The sequence below is a fragment of the Vitis vinifera genome, chromosome 5 (assembly GCF_030704535.1).
Source record: "Vitis vinifera cultivar Pinot Noir 40024 chromosome 5, ASM3070453v1".
In the NCBI taxonomy this organism is placed as follows: domain Eukaryota; kingdom Viridiplantae; phylum Streptophyta; class Magnoliopsida; order Vitales; family Vitaceae; genus Vitis; species Vitis vinifera.
In genome coordinates this window covers 20,048,767-20,062,106 of record NC_081809.1, presented here as the reverse complement: position 1 = coordinate 20,062,106, position 13,340 = coordinate 20,048,767, and positions in this window count along the sequence as shown.

The window sequence follows — 13,340 nt, the reverse complement described above, 5'->3', positions numbered from 1 at the left end:
TTCCAACACTTACCATGCTTATTCCAAACATAATACTCTAGAAATTCTTTATACAAATATGTTTTTTCTTCATCATCTTGAGAGCATGTATTGAAAAACTCTCTAAGCATTGTTTTAGATGCAACATCAAAATAAATAATGTTTTCTAAATTTTGGGTTTCCCAATAAAAGACGACTTACTTGTTTGGCAAATGTAATTATAAATTAATAACGATTATATATATTTCATTTAATTCAAACTCAAAAATCCTCCATACAGCTTTTTGTGATGGTACTCACCAAGCATTTTGAAATTGTTGAATTGAATTTCATCAATTAAAACATCATCCTTATTATTAGTTACATAAATTGTAACTCTATCATGACTCTTATATATGTACTTAGAAAGATATTCAACTACCTTGATGTTATAACATATTTCTACAATAAACCTATCGTATCAAAAAATATGAATTGTAAAGCACCCAAAGATTATTTAATGTTGCATTACAAACCAATACTTGATTGTCATTTCTTGTACAGTAAATTGGATAAGAATCCTTAGCTTGCACTATTTTAGTACAAAAAGGATGATGATACTTGTTTTTGCATTTGCTATCCCACATCATGAATTATTTTTCTTCAATGCTCCTCAAGGGTCATTCATCATGTGTTTCCCAAACTTTTGATGTAAAATTAGACATCTTATAGGATCTGGAATTTCAACACTCACAAATTTATCGTGCTAATCAGGTCTCATAATTTTATATTTTGCCTTTAAGATGATCAAAATGTGTGTCTGAGGTAATCCTTTTTTTTTAACTCTATCACATGCACATGTGCAACAACTTTTCTAAACATGTGTTTTTTTTTTTAAATAATTAGTCCATTAAATCTTGCAACTTTGTTCGAAAAATCAGTGAAGTTAAATTAGGTCTATCTTGTGACATTTGTTTTTCCTTTAATTCATCTGGAATCTCCTTCTACTCAGGATTGCATGTCATTGTTATAAAAAGATCAAGTTTTTCAAATTGTTAGACTAAAGACATAGTAATTGTTATATTCTTACTAATAACAAGGCATAATGTGAGAATGAGGATTGTTGTACATCATTTTCAATCCTCCACAAAGATTGTTGCTCAATACTTTAAAGAAGTTAGATAGACAATATGTTGAATAGTCAAAATTTTTGTAGCTCTTAATAATATAGCTAATGAGGTGTTTTCATTTATTGCTAATAACCTTAAAATGTTTCCATCGTTTAAGGTAAGATTATATAAATAATATTTAAATATATGTACTTAATATACACAAGCTGTTTTTTTTTTCTCCCCTTAATAGTAATAATATTGTTGTAAACTGCATTGAGGTAGTGTATAGTTCCAACTAATAGATGAACTACTTTCGAGGGTAGAAAAATAATTATAATATAAAAATATTATGCATGTGTGAGATTTTAACATGATGTTCAAGTTTTTTTATGTTAGTTAGGAAGAAACAATGAACAGTTCACATATCTTTTTGGATGCAGTACTTATTGGAACTGAAATTTAATTTCCTTAGCCAAGTGAAGGAAAATATCATTTAATTGATTTTGGTATTCCTTATGTATTTGGATTTCTAACACCATGTCAAGGTTAATAATATCATTTACAAGAATATAATGATAGACATAATAAACCTAAAAGGTATAAAAAAAACTTTTAAATTACAAATATTCATCCCTTCAGAATATCATTGAAAGGTGTTTTAGTATTTTAAAAACATGATTTATGTCTTGTTATTACCTAAGTAGACAACCTTCAATTACTATTGCATATTGTTCCTTTCACAATTAGATTCATTCGAGCACAAAATGATCAATTGGCCAAGTAATATGAGGTAGAAGATCTTTTAGAACAAAGTGAATAAGCCACGAACCACTTAATTGATTTATCAAATGAGATTGCAACAACTATGATAGCCAATAAAAATCAAATTACTCAAGTAATGTGGGTAAATTATATCAATGTTAATCTATGACCTATAATCTATTTAATTCTAAATATGTGTCTTATTCAATTATATATTGAATTTTATAATAAATATTGAATTAATCTACAACGTCTATATATATAATGGTTTCCATTAGTAACATGAGATGACTGTTCTAATTGATAATGATTAAATATTATTTATAACTTGGATTTACAATTATAAAAGGGGAGTGGACAAATGGTGCATGTGTTATTGTGGGTGCAGTGGTATGCACCTTTTCATGTAAAAAAAAGAGAAAAATTAAGGTTGTTGATTTTATGCTATACATAAGCCCATAAAAAGAAATTGATATTAATGAAATATACACAACATAAATCTTTTTTTTTAACAATTTTTTATTGTATGAACATTTGTTCATTTATATGGGTTAACGAGTTCGACCCAAAACAACCTCAACCACCAATTGCCAACCTACGATGTCCAATGCTTCCTTATAACAAATATTCAAATTTATCTTTTGTATAATGGTTATTGTGAATGTAGCATCATCGTTTGTTCTTTGTTATTTATTATCTTTCTTTTAATTATTATCATTATTAATAAGTGAATGTATATGTGTAGATCCCCCCGGAGGAGAGAGCTTTCGTGGATTATTTATCATTATTTTTTGGTTGCTTTTCGGATGGCTCTAAGTGGGCTGCTCTCGGGCGGCCAGATGGGACATAAGAGGAACAAAGGAGCTGGGGGCTGTAGAGGGTGACAGAGGAGATTTTTTCAGTGGCTTGCTGAGGAAGACAGGGGGGGTTCTGGGGAGTTAGAGGAGGAAGCTTGGAGTCCTGTTGGCTTTGGCTGGAGAGATACTTCCACAGGTACGAATATTATAGGCTTGTTGATTGATTTGGCTACTTATTTTTCCTCCATAAATCTCGCCAATGTATGCATGTTGCTTGGTTTTGCATGAGTTTCTCGTTTGTTATGGCCATCTTTGCTCTTGGATCCCATTAGTTGTATGAGCTCCAAGGAGTAGAAACTCTTTTTCTCCGTGCATAGGCGTCCCTTTCGCTTCGGGTGCAGGGGAGCCATGCAAGTATGGCTACCTTTTCCACACCTATCCCCGCAAGGACTCTCGAAGTCGCCCTTCTGCACGCATGGGGCCCAAACATGCAAACCACCTCTACCATCTCTGCCGTCCACCTTTTCTTTGCCGCCGACGGCATGTTTTGCTCTTCCCATGGTCTCCGTTAGGACGAGGCTCGGCGCATGGGCAGCGCGGTCAGTGATTGACCGACAGTGGGAGACGCCTTCGACGCCGGCTGCAGATGCGACATTCTCCTCAACACCGTCGCCATGCAGCTGGGAGAAGAGGACGTTCGACACACGCCGCGAGCCTGGACCGCCAGATGACCGCGATTCCCGCACTCTGCACCGCCGGGATTGAGAGGGCGTTGGAGTACGTGGACGCGCCGGGAAGAGGACGCGCGTTAGCTTCCGCTCTCTGGCAGCTGTTCCGACATGGTGGTGTCGCCGCTGCCACCGCGAGGAGGTGGCTGTTGGTGCTGAAGCCAGGCGCGAGAGGGAACAAGCTGGGAAGAAGATGAGGTTTTAGTTTTTGGGCTTGGGTTAAGGCTAGGCCCAATTTTGTGTTTGGTTTTGGCTTTGGGCTTGGGTTTGAATTTGGAGCCCAGGCCCAAGCCTATGTTGAAGATGGAACCTTGAGGCTTGCCCACTAATGTCTTTAGACTTGGGCTTAAGTTGTGGCATTAGGCCCAAATTTGTGATGGATGGTTGCTTTGGGCTTGCCCATGAAGGTATTGAACTTGGGCTTGAGTTGGAGCCCAGGCCCAGTTTGTGTGGATGATAGGCTCCATGCCAATCCTTCAAAAGAAAAAAATCCTAAGTTTAATTTAATACTTCAAAATATTTGTTTAAATCATATTTTTATAAATCAAACCGTTATCCCTTATTTATTATTTATTCAAAGCCCAATCTATAAAAAAATTTAATTCCTCAAATACTCTTTTAAATCTCGTATTTATTAATTAGAACTACTATCCTATATTCTCCTATCTATCTATGTCAATCCTTCAAAAATCCTAAGTTTTAATTTAATTCTTGTTTAAATCATATTTTCATAAATCAAATCATTATCCCGTATTTATTATTTTATTAAAAGTCCAATCTATAAAAAAGGTCACATGTTTTAATTTAATTCTTCAAATACTCTTTTAAGTCTCATATTTATCAACTAGAACCACTATCCTATATTCTCCTATCCATCTATGTCAATCCTTCAAAAATCTCACACTTTAATTTAATTCTTCCAGTACTTGTTTAAATCTTAATCTCATAAATCGAATCATCATCCCGTATTATTAGTTGTTCGAAGTCCAATCCATTAAGAAAATCCCATGCCGTAATTTAATTTTTCCAATACTCGTTTAAATCTTATGTCCCCCAATGGGAATTATTATCTTATACATTCATTTATTATCTAGCCTAACCCTTCAAAAATCCCACGTTTTTAATTTAATTCTTCAAATACTCGCTTAAATCATATTTTCATAAATCGAATTATTATCCTATGTTTATTTAGTTATTCAAAGTCTAATCCCTAAAAATCCCGTCTTAATTTAGTTTCTTAGTAATTTGTTTAAATCTTATTTTCGTCGATCAGGATTATTATCCCATACTCATCTATTTATTTAAAACCTAGTTCTTCAAAAATCTCATGTCTTAATTTAATTTTTCGATCCTAAAAATTCTACAATTCGTCTAAATTTTATCCTCACCCATTAGAATCATTATTCCATATCTATTCCAAGTCCAATCTTTCGAAAACCCCCTGTCTTAATTCAACTTTCGATCCCAGAAATTCCATCATTCGCCTAAATATTATTCTCGTTAACTAGTATTATAATCTCATACCTACCTATTTATTCAAAGCCTAATCCTTTAAAAATCCAACGCCCTAATTCAAATTTTCAATTATAAAAATTCCACTATTTTATTCGTTGGAACATCATTTTTGTTAATAAGTATCGTTATTCCATATTTGTTCATTTATTTATTTCAATCATTAAAATTCAACTCTTCAAAACCGGTTTTCCAAATTTAACCTTTAGACTAAAAAAAAAAAGTTCCATCATTCACTTTTATTCATTTAAATATCATCTTTGCTATCATTATTATAAATTCCACCCTCCTTCTAAAAATTCCAATAATTAGAGTCCAATTATTCAAAGGCCCGACTTTCAAAATTAATTTTCAAAATCCCACTATTCACTATTCATCCGTCCAAATATCGTTTTGATTAATTAGTAACATTATTCCATACTTACCCATTTATTTCTCTTAAAAATTTCAACCATTAAAGTCTAATTCTTCAAAATTCCGATTCCTAAGTTTAGCTATTCGAAATTCTAATTGTCCTATCTCCGAACTTCATTTTCGGTTTCTCATGCTCCAATTCCCGTATTTATCCCGCTACTTATCATTATCATTGTCACTATTGTTTTATTCATTATTTCTATAAATTTTGCCTTCAAATGATTTTCAAGATTGCCAACTTTTTATAAAACGACTCTCATAATCTCTACTTCTCAAATAACTCACAATTTTGTTTTCTTTCAAAATTTAATTCCCAAAGCCCTAATTTTCGTAACTTAGTTTTCCTCAAAAATCCCGAACTTTCAAATAATCCCTCAAAATCCCAATCTCTTTCAAATTTAATTTCCAAAATTCTCATTCTTACATCTAATTCCTACGAATCCAATTTTCAGATAAACTTTAAAACTCCAATTTTCGAATAACCTCTAAGACTCCAATTTTCAAATGAATTTCAGAAATCCAGCTTTCCTTCGGACAATTTTGATTTCCATTTGGTGATGGATGTGATATGTTTCGTGCTCTATATTGTGCACTAACCCCATTTTGTTATGATAGCATATTGCTCATTCGTGGTCCAGGTACGCATCTACTCCTATTCTAGTCATTCTCTATTGCATGTTTTGATTCCCATATGCGCTTAATCGATTTGAGTACCCATTGATTTTCTTATCAACTGCCACGTTAGCTTCATTTTATTAGTAGAGACCTGACTTTAGGGACTTAGAGGGGTGCTACGATCTCTACCGTACCTTCCCGATAAGTAACCTGACCCCCGAACCTGATCCGGTTTTTCACAGACCACCTTTTCCAAAACAAGGAGTCACACTTAGGGTTTTTCTTTCTTATTTTGTTTACCCTTTAAAAATAAAACAAAAATAAGTGGCGACTCCAAGTCAATTTTCTTAATCAAATAAAAATCAAATTTTCAAATAAAAATCGAGTTCGTCATCGAGTGGGAAAAGCATGAGCCGAAATGCGGGGTTCACAATATGTTATCTCAAAATTGTCATCAAATATTTATAGCATTAATGGGTATTAATGTTGGTTGCATTGGTGAACACATAATATTTGGATTAAAATTTTGTCTTAATAAAAACATGCTTCAATATGATGCATTTATGGTATAAAAAAAAGTTTTTAAAATAATTAAGAAGTTTACCATATGTGTAAATAAAAATATTGGAAATCAAATGTAATCACATGTTTACAAGGCAAAAAATTTATTTTTAAATAATTTAAAAATAGATACAATTTTTTAAAATTTTAATAAAATGGAAATCCAAAAATTATTTGTATTTACAAAACAAGTTAATTAAAGAAAACAATTAATTTAAAAAAGAACATCCAAACGAGTTTTTTTATTTTACTTGTTTTATAAAACTGTTTTTCTTAACCTAACCAAAGACAATTTTTAACAACAAAAAAAATATTTTTTAGAATTTAATTTACAAACATAATTTCATTTCTAAAAACACGGAAACTTATTCTTAAGAGTTGTTCAAAAAATTATTTTGTCAGCATTACATTTAAAAAAACCTTTTATATTTAAGATTTTATGTGAAGTCTTGTTTGGAAACTATGGTTAAAAATGGTTTTTGTTTATTAAAATAATTTTTAAATTTAAAAAGATATTTGAAAAAAATGGGTTTTGACTCGCTAATTTGATAAAATATAGAAAAAAGAACCATAACTTTTATAAATTAGTTTTATATTCGTTTATTTAAAAATATTTTAAAATATATGCACTTTTTCATAAGTAAGATAATTATTTCCTAAAACACTATTTTACTTGATAATATTAAATAAAATTATTAAAATATTATTTTATCATTTTAATTTGATAAAATTATCTCATAAATAAACACATTATAATTTTTTATTATATAATATTACATACAAATCATTTTGGAAAAATTCTTCACTATCCTCAAGTGATAAATAAAATCTTTCTAATATCCTAATTAATAATGATTTTAAATATGGTATTATATAAATATACTCATCTTCTCTTTGTTTTTTTTAATAATTTTTAAAAAAAAATTATTAGTTAACATCAACGGTTAAAAGAAGAAATTTTAAATATTAAGAATACAAATAAAACTAAAATACTTAAAAATTAAAATATAATTAAAATTTAAAAAAAATAGAAATTTAATACAATTAAAACCAAAAAAACTTTAAAACTTTAAAAATAAAATATTGAGTATAATTGTATTTTCAACTCTTTCTTAATATGTATATTGTCTACTACATCATTTAATAAAGTCAAAGTAAATATTTTATTTTCATACTTTTAGCTTTAAAGTTTTTAAATTTTAAATGTATTTTCCAATTTCTTAGTTTAAAAAGTTTTAAAAAAATTGTCAGTTGTTGTTACAAGTAAACAATCATTTCAGGAAATAAATATGTGACTTATGAAATAGTGCATATATTTTAAAATATTTTTAAATAAATGAATATAAAACTGATTTATAAAAGTTGAGGTACTTTTTTCTATATTTTTAAAAATTAGTGAATCAAACCTCACTTTTCTCAAGATATTTGGTAAATTTTTTATTAAAATCAATTTTAATTTTTTTTAAATAACTTGTTTTTCGAATTTAAGATGTTCTCATATTTTTTGTAAAGGATATTAAGAAACAACTAAAAATGGGAAGAACACTTTTAGAACTTTTACATTGTATATAAATGTACAATACATTTAGACTTTTTTTTGTAAATCGTATTCATAAATAATTAAAAATTAAAAATTATATATAAATACACAATGTCATCACAAAGAATAAATCCAGGAAATCATTTTCTCATATTTGAATCCTAAACAAAATTTTATATTTAAAAGCAATTTGAAAGTAATATTTAAGAACTTTTATCAAAAATCATTTTTGAAATCTATATATAAAAATATTATCAAATAGATCCTAAGGATTTATTTGGGAAGCGTTTTTGAAAAATAGTTCTTAAAACAATTTTTTTTTTATAACGATTTTTTAATATTTTTTAAAATAAAAGTCTATTTGAGAATTTGAAATATTTTTAATTTGTTTTTACATTTATGGATATTTTAAAAAGATAATTCTTATTTATAATATTTTATTTTTAATCATTAGTTATATTAGTATAATTATGTTTTGAAAAAAACTCTAAAAAAAAAAAACATTCAAAACTAACTAAAAGGTTAGAGACAAAAGATGATCTAATTTTGAGATGCTCTTGAGGGACTTGGAATTTAAAATAAAACAATTTTGCACCAAAAAAAAAATACAAAATCTTAAAAAAAAAAATCAAACAATGTCAAAGTATTCATCAAGTAGGGGTTGCTTTAAAAGACAATAAATGAATAAAAAATTATTGCATGGTTTGGTGGAGAATGGGGAAAGGCTTTAGTTGCTCAAGAAATGAAAGACACGTGATAAAGAATATGAGAGGACAAAAGTCTTTCGAGTGGGTCCCACTAAATTATGCCCACTCCTCCTGTTCCCCCCCCTCCCTTAAACCCACATTTATTTTAAGACACCACACCAACCCCAACATCCCATTATCAATTAATTTGCTTCTCCATCTTCATTTTTCTCATTATTATTATTATCAAAATCACATTTTAAAAATGTTTTTATAAGAACCCGTATCTAACTGGACTGGTCAAAAGAAACACCCACCACTTTAAAACACATTTATAAAATTAAGAGAAGTCTATAAACTTTTTACTTTTTTCATATTCGATAATGTTGGACATCATAAACACCCTCATATAAATATAACGTCCTTATTGACTCACTCAACCGTGTAAATGTTCTTCACTTTAGTCTAAAGGATCCTTTCGGCTTGAAAAATGTGTCTACAAAATTAAGAGTAATTTATACTTATATAACCCTAGTAACTTTCTCCAAAATCCAATGTAGAATATTACAGTTTAAAAAAATGATATTTTAAAATAATTAATTGCATAAAAATATTTTCTAACTTTTTTCAAAATTCTTGTTTTATTCAACCACATAGATAAATCAAGTGTTGAACTATGGTTTAGAGTTTAGTACTACTTTACTTTATATCTATCAAATGTTGTTAAAAAATAAAAAATAATAGCAATTTTTAATGTAATTTGAAATTAAAATATTGTTTAAAAATACAACCTTTTATGGAAGGCTATTTTAGTAACTTTAAAATTATTCCTCCAAACAATGAAGCAAAAAGAAATTAGTTTCATAAATGCAAATCGTTCATGCACAAAATCAAACAAATAAATAAATTTAATTATTAAAGATAAAAAAAATAATTATAAAAAATTAACTAAAAATATTATTTACTTAAAATTTAAACTAATAACTATTATTAATTATTTAAAAATCTCCATATACAAAAAATTAAAATGATAAATCACTCATAAAATCCCTAAATTATTTTATAAATTTAACTTTTTAATTCAATTAAAACATAAAATTGTTTATAGTAGTTATAAAAGTTAATTAACTCTAAATCCCTCCCCAACACAAGAATAATTATTAATAATAAATAAAACAAAATTTTAAAATTCATTTAAAATAAAAAAATCACTAAGAATGACATGAGTATGAAAAGATACCACACAAATCATTACTAATTATTATAAATTAATAATTAAAATTGATACACAAATCATTACTAATTATTAAAAATTAATAATTAAAATTAATTTTCAAATATGAAATTATTAATATTTTATAAATATTGTCCCAATAAATTTTGATTTGAAAATTTATTTAAAATAATAAATAGTAGTAAATTAAAAGTGAATTATAAAAGTCAAACCCCACTTAAATGTATAATTATATTTAATTTACAATAAGACTATGTTTGGTTGATTAGATAAGTTAAAAGAGTGAATAACATGTCTGCATGTCTAATTGGCGATAGGATATGATAAGTTATTTCATTATACTTTTCCTATCATGTATTCAAATGAATCACTTGATATAAGATAAGTGTTAATATGTATTATACATTTTTTATATATATATCTTTTCTACATATAATATGTTAATTTTGAGCTAATACGTACAATATACATTTCCTATATATCATAAATTTATTTTGTTTACCAAAATTTTATTTTTTTTATATTGTTTATTTTGTAAAATAAATATTTTTTTATTAAAAACTTAAATTTTTCGTTATATATAGATATATATATATATATATATATATATATATTATTTGTATATATCTAATAACATAACATGACATAATTTTTTAATTTATAAAGTTTACCGTAATATAAACTCAATTTATGAATATTGTTAAACTTTATTGTATTAAACTTTATAAAAAAAATTAATAACAAAAGAGGGTGGATAAGATATCCTACATCTTATATAGTTAATTATGAAGGATGAATATCATACATTTTAACTTAAGATTAACGTATTTCATATAGAAGGGATATAGAAAGGAGGGTGACACTTATCGTATTTCATATTTGGTTATAAATATGATACAATGGAGTAACTTATCTTATCTCATTACAAATTAGGATATGATATGTTATCTCCTCTATTATTTTATTCCACATTATATCCAAACAACCCAACATAACTTCAATATTTTAATCATAAATATTGTTGAACTCGCAATAAAGATTTCATATTGTTTAAAAAATAAAAAATATTGGAATACAATATAATTTTTAATTTAAACAATGAAAAATAACACATATTCTATTTTATTTTTTGATTCATTTTATAAAATAAATATAAATATATCATAACATATATAAAATATAATACCTTACAATATCATATTCATTAAATTTAATATCTAAGGATATTATATCATATCGAAAATCATATTTTTGAATATGCATTTTCAATTTAGTGGAATATGATATATTAATATTATGTTTGGTTCCTGGAAAGTACTTGGGAAAGAACAAAAACTGTTAATTTATCATATTTGGTTTTATTATAGAAAATATGAAAGAAAGTTAAATATAATTAAAATTATTAAGAAAATTGTATATTAAATTATCTAATATTAATATAAAATGGTTAAATTAGTGAAATTTTTTTGAAATAGTATATAAAAATAATTTATTTACTTTAAATCCATTGTTTTTATTTTCTACTACTTTTCATTTCTATTTTCTTTCTCTCATATTTTTAGGAAACAAAACATAACTTAAAAAATTTAATATCTAAGAATATTATATCTTCTTATAAATCATATTTTTAGATATATATTTTCTATCTAATAGAATATGGATAAGTGTCAAACTCCAACTATAAGATGTTAAAATTTATCGTTTTATTTACTCTTAACTTTTTTTTGTTTTTTGGATGATGGATTCATGTATTAATTAAAGTATGAAAAGATCTAATATTTACTTTAAAGATTAATTAATTTACATTAATGAAAGATGTTTATGTTCCCCACTATATGTAAGTGTAACATATTTTACATTTGATTAAAATATAAAAGAGTAAAATAATAAATTATTAAATAATGTCTTTCTCTTAGAATTTATTTGCCATATCACGTACGTTTAATTTTTTGTATCATAGGTTTGAGTTTGGTCAATGCATGAAGTAATGGCTTTGTCTACACGTACAAGTCTTGTTATATAATTTTGTTAATCAAAACAAAAATAGAAAATAAATAAAAATACAAGATTTTTAATATTGTTTTGACGAGGAATGTGATCTTTATAATCATAAAGTATAATCCACAAATTAAAATGAATAAGAAGAATTATAATGATGAAACTTTTTATGAGTTCATCCGATAACTCGACACTCGACATCCTGGACGAAACACAATAAAATTGATTCAGACTTTACAATCTAAAAAATTTATCATATCATCTCATAATAAAATTTTTACAATAAAATAAATGGAATTTTAAAATTTTGAAAAAAAAAAATACAAAGAACCAAAAAAATGTTATAAGATAAATATTTTTTCCCCATTATTAACCCAATACGTTTGTTAACTTGAACATCGTCTTAATTGAGCTTAAATTAATTTAGAATCCCGGATGATAAAGGAGGTAAAACGGACTCTTAAGTCTTAAGTAGTATAGTATAAAATGGAATAAGAATTAAATATTAACTATTAAATATTTACAACCCATTTAAAAGTGATTTTACTTTTTAGTCAAATTGCTTAAGTTTGAAGTGCTTTTATTATTAGCGTTTTATAAAAATGCTTTTAAAGTTAATTACTTAATATTTAGATATAAATAAAATAATATTTTGATAATATGTTATATAAAACAATTGATTTTTGAAAGAATCACTTACTTCCCCTTTGATGACTATTTTCGAAAATAATTTTAAAAAATAATTTTTGAAAACCGTTCTTTTAAGTTTTTTAAAATAAAAATTTGTTTAAAAATCTGAAATGTTTTTAATTTGTTTTGAATATTTTTAAATATATTTTAAAAATAATTTTTATATTTAGTGTTTTATTTTTTATTATTCTACTTATTTATATAATTATTTTTTTAAATAGTCCTAAAAAAAAGTGAAAATTAACTCAAATATGTTTTTTCATAAATTTTTTATTTTTAAGAATATAAAATATAAAACAGTTTTTTAATTATGAAAGATGTTTGACTGTTTTTATTTATTTTAAAGAACAAAAAATTATTATTAAAAACTGTTGCTAATTAGACTTATGTGACACTTAGATAATTTTTTAATTTTTAAAAGTTATTAAAAAAATTTATCCCACTTAATTTAAAACAAAATACATTTAATGTTTGGGTATAAATAAAAAAATATTGATATTATTTTTGGTAATAATTCTTTAGATTTTTAAAAAAATATTAAATATTTAATTTTCATAAAAAATATTTTTAATGTAAAATTAAAAATTTTAAATATTAGAAAAAAAAAGGGAGTTAAAGGGTCCCTGCATTTACAAATATCTCATAAAAAGCTACTTTTTTCTCCATTTTTTAAAAATATTATCATAAATTTGCGGGACTATGAGTGCACATGCATGGCACGTGCTACTCTCAT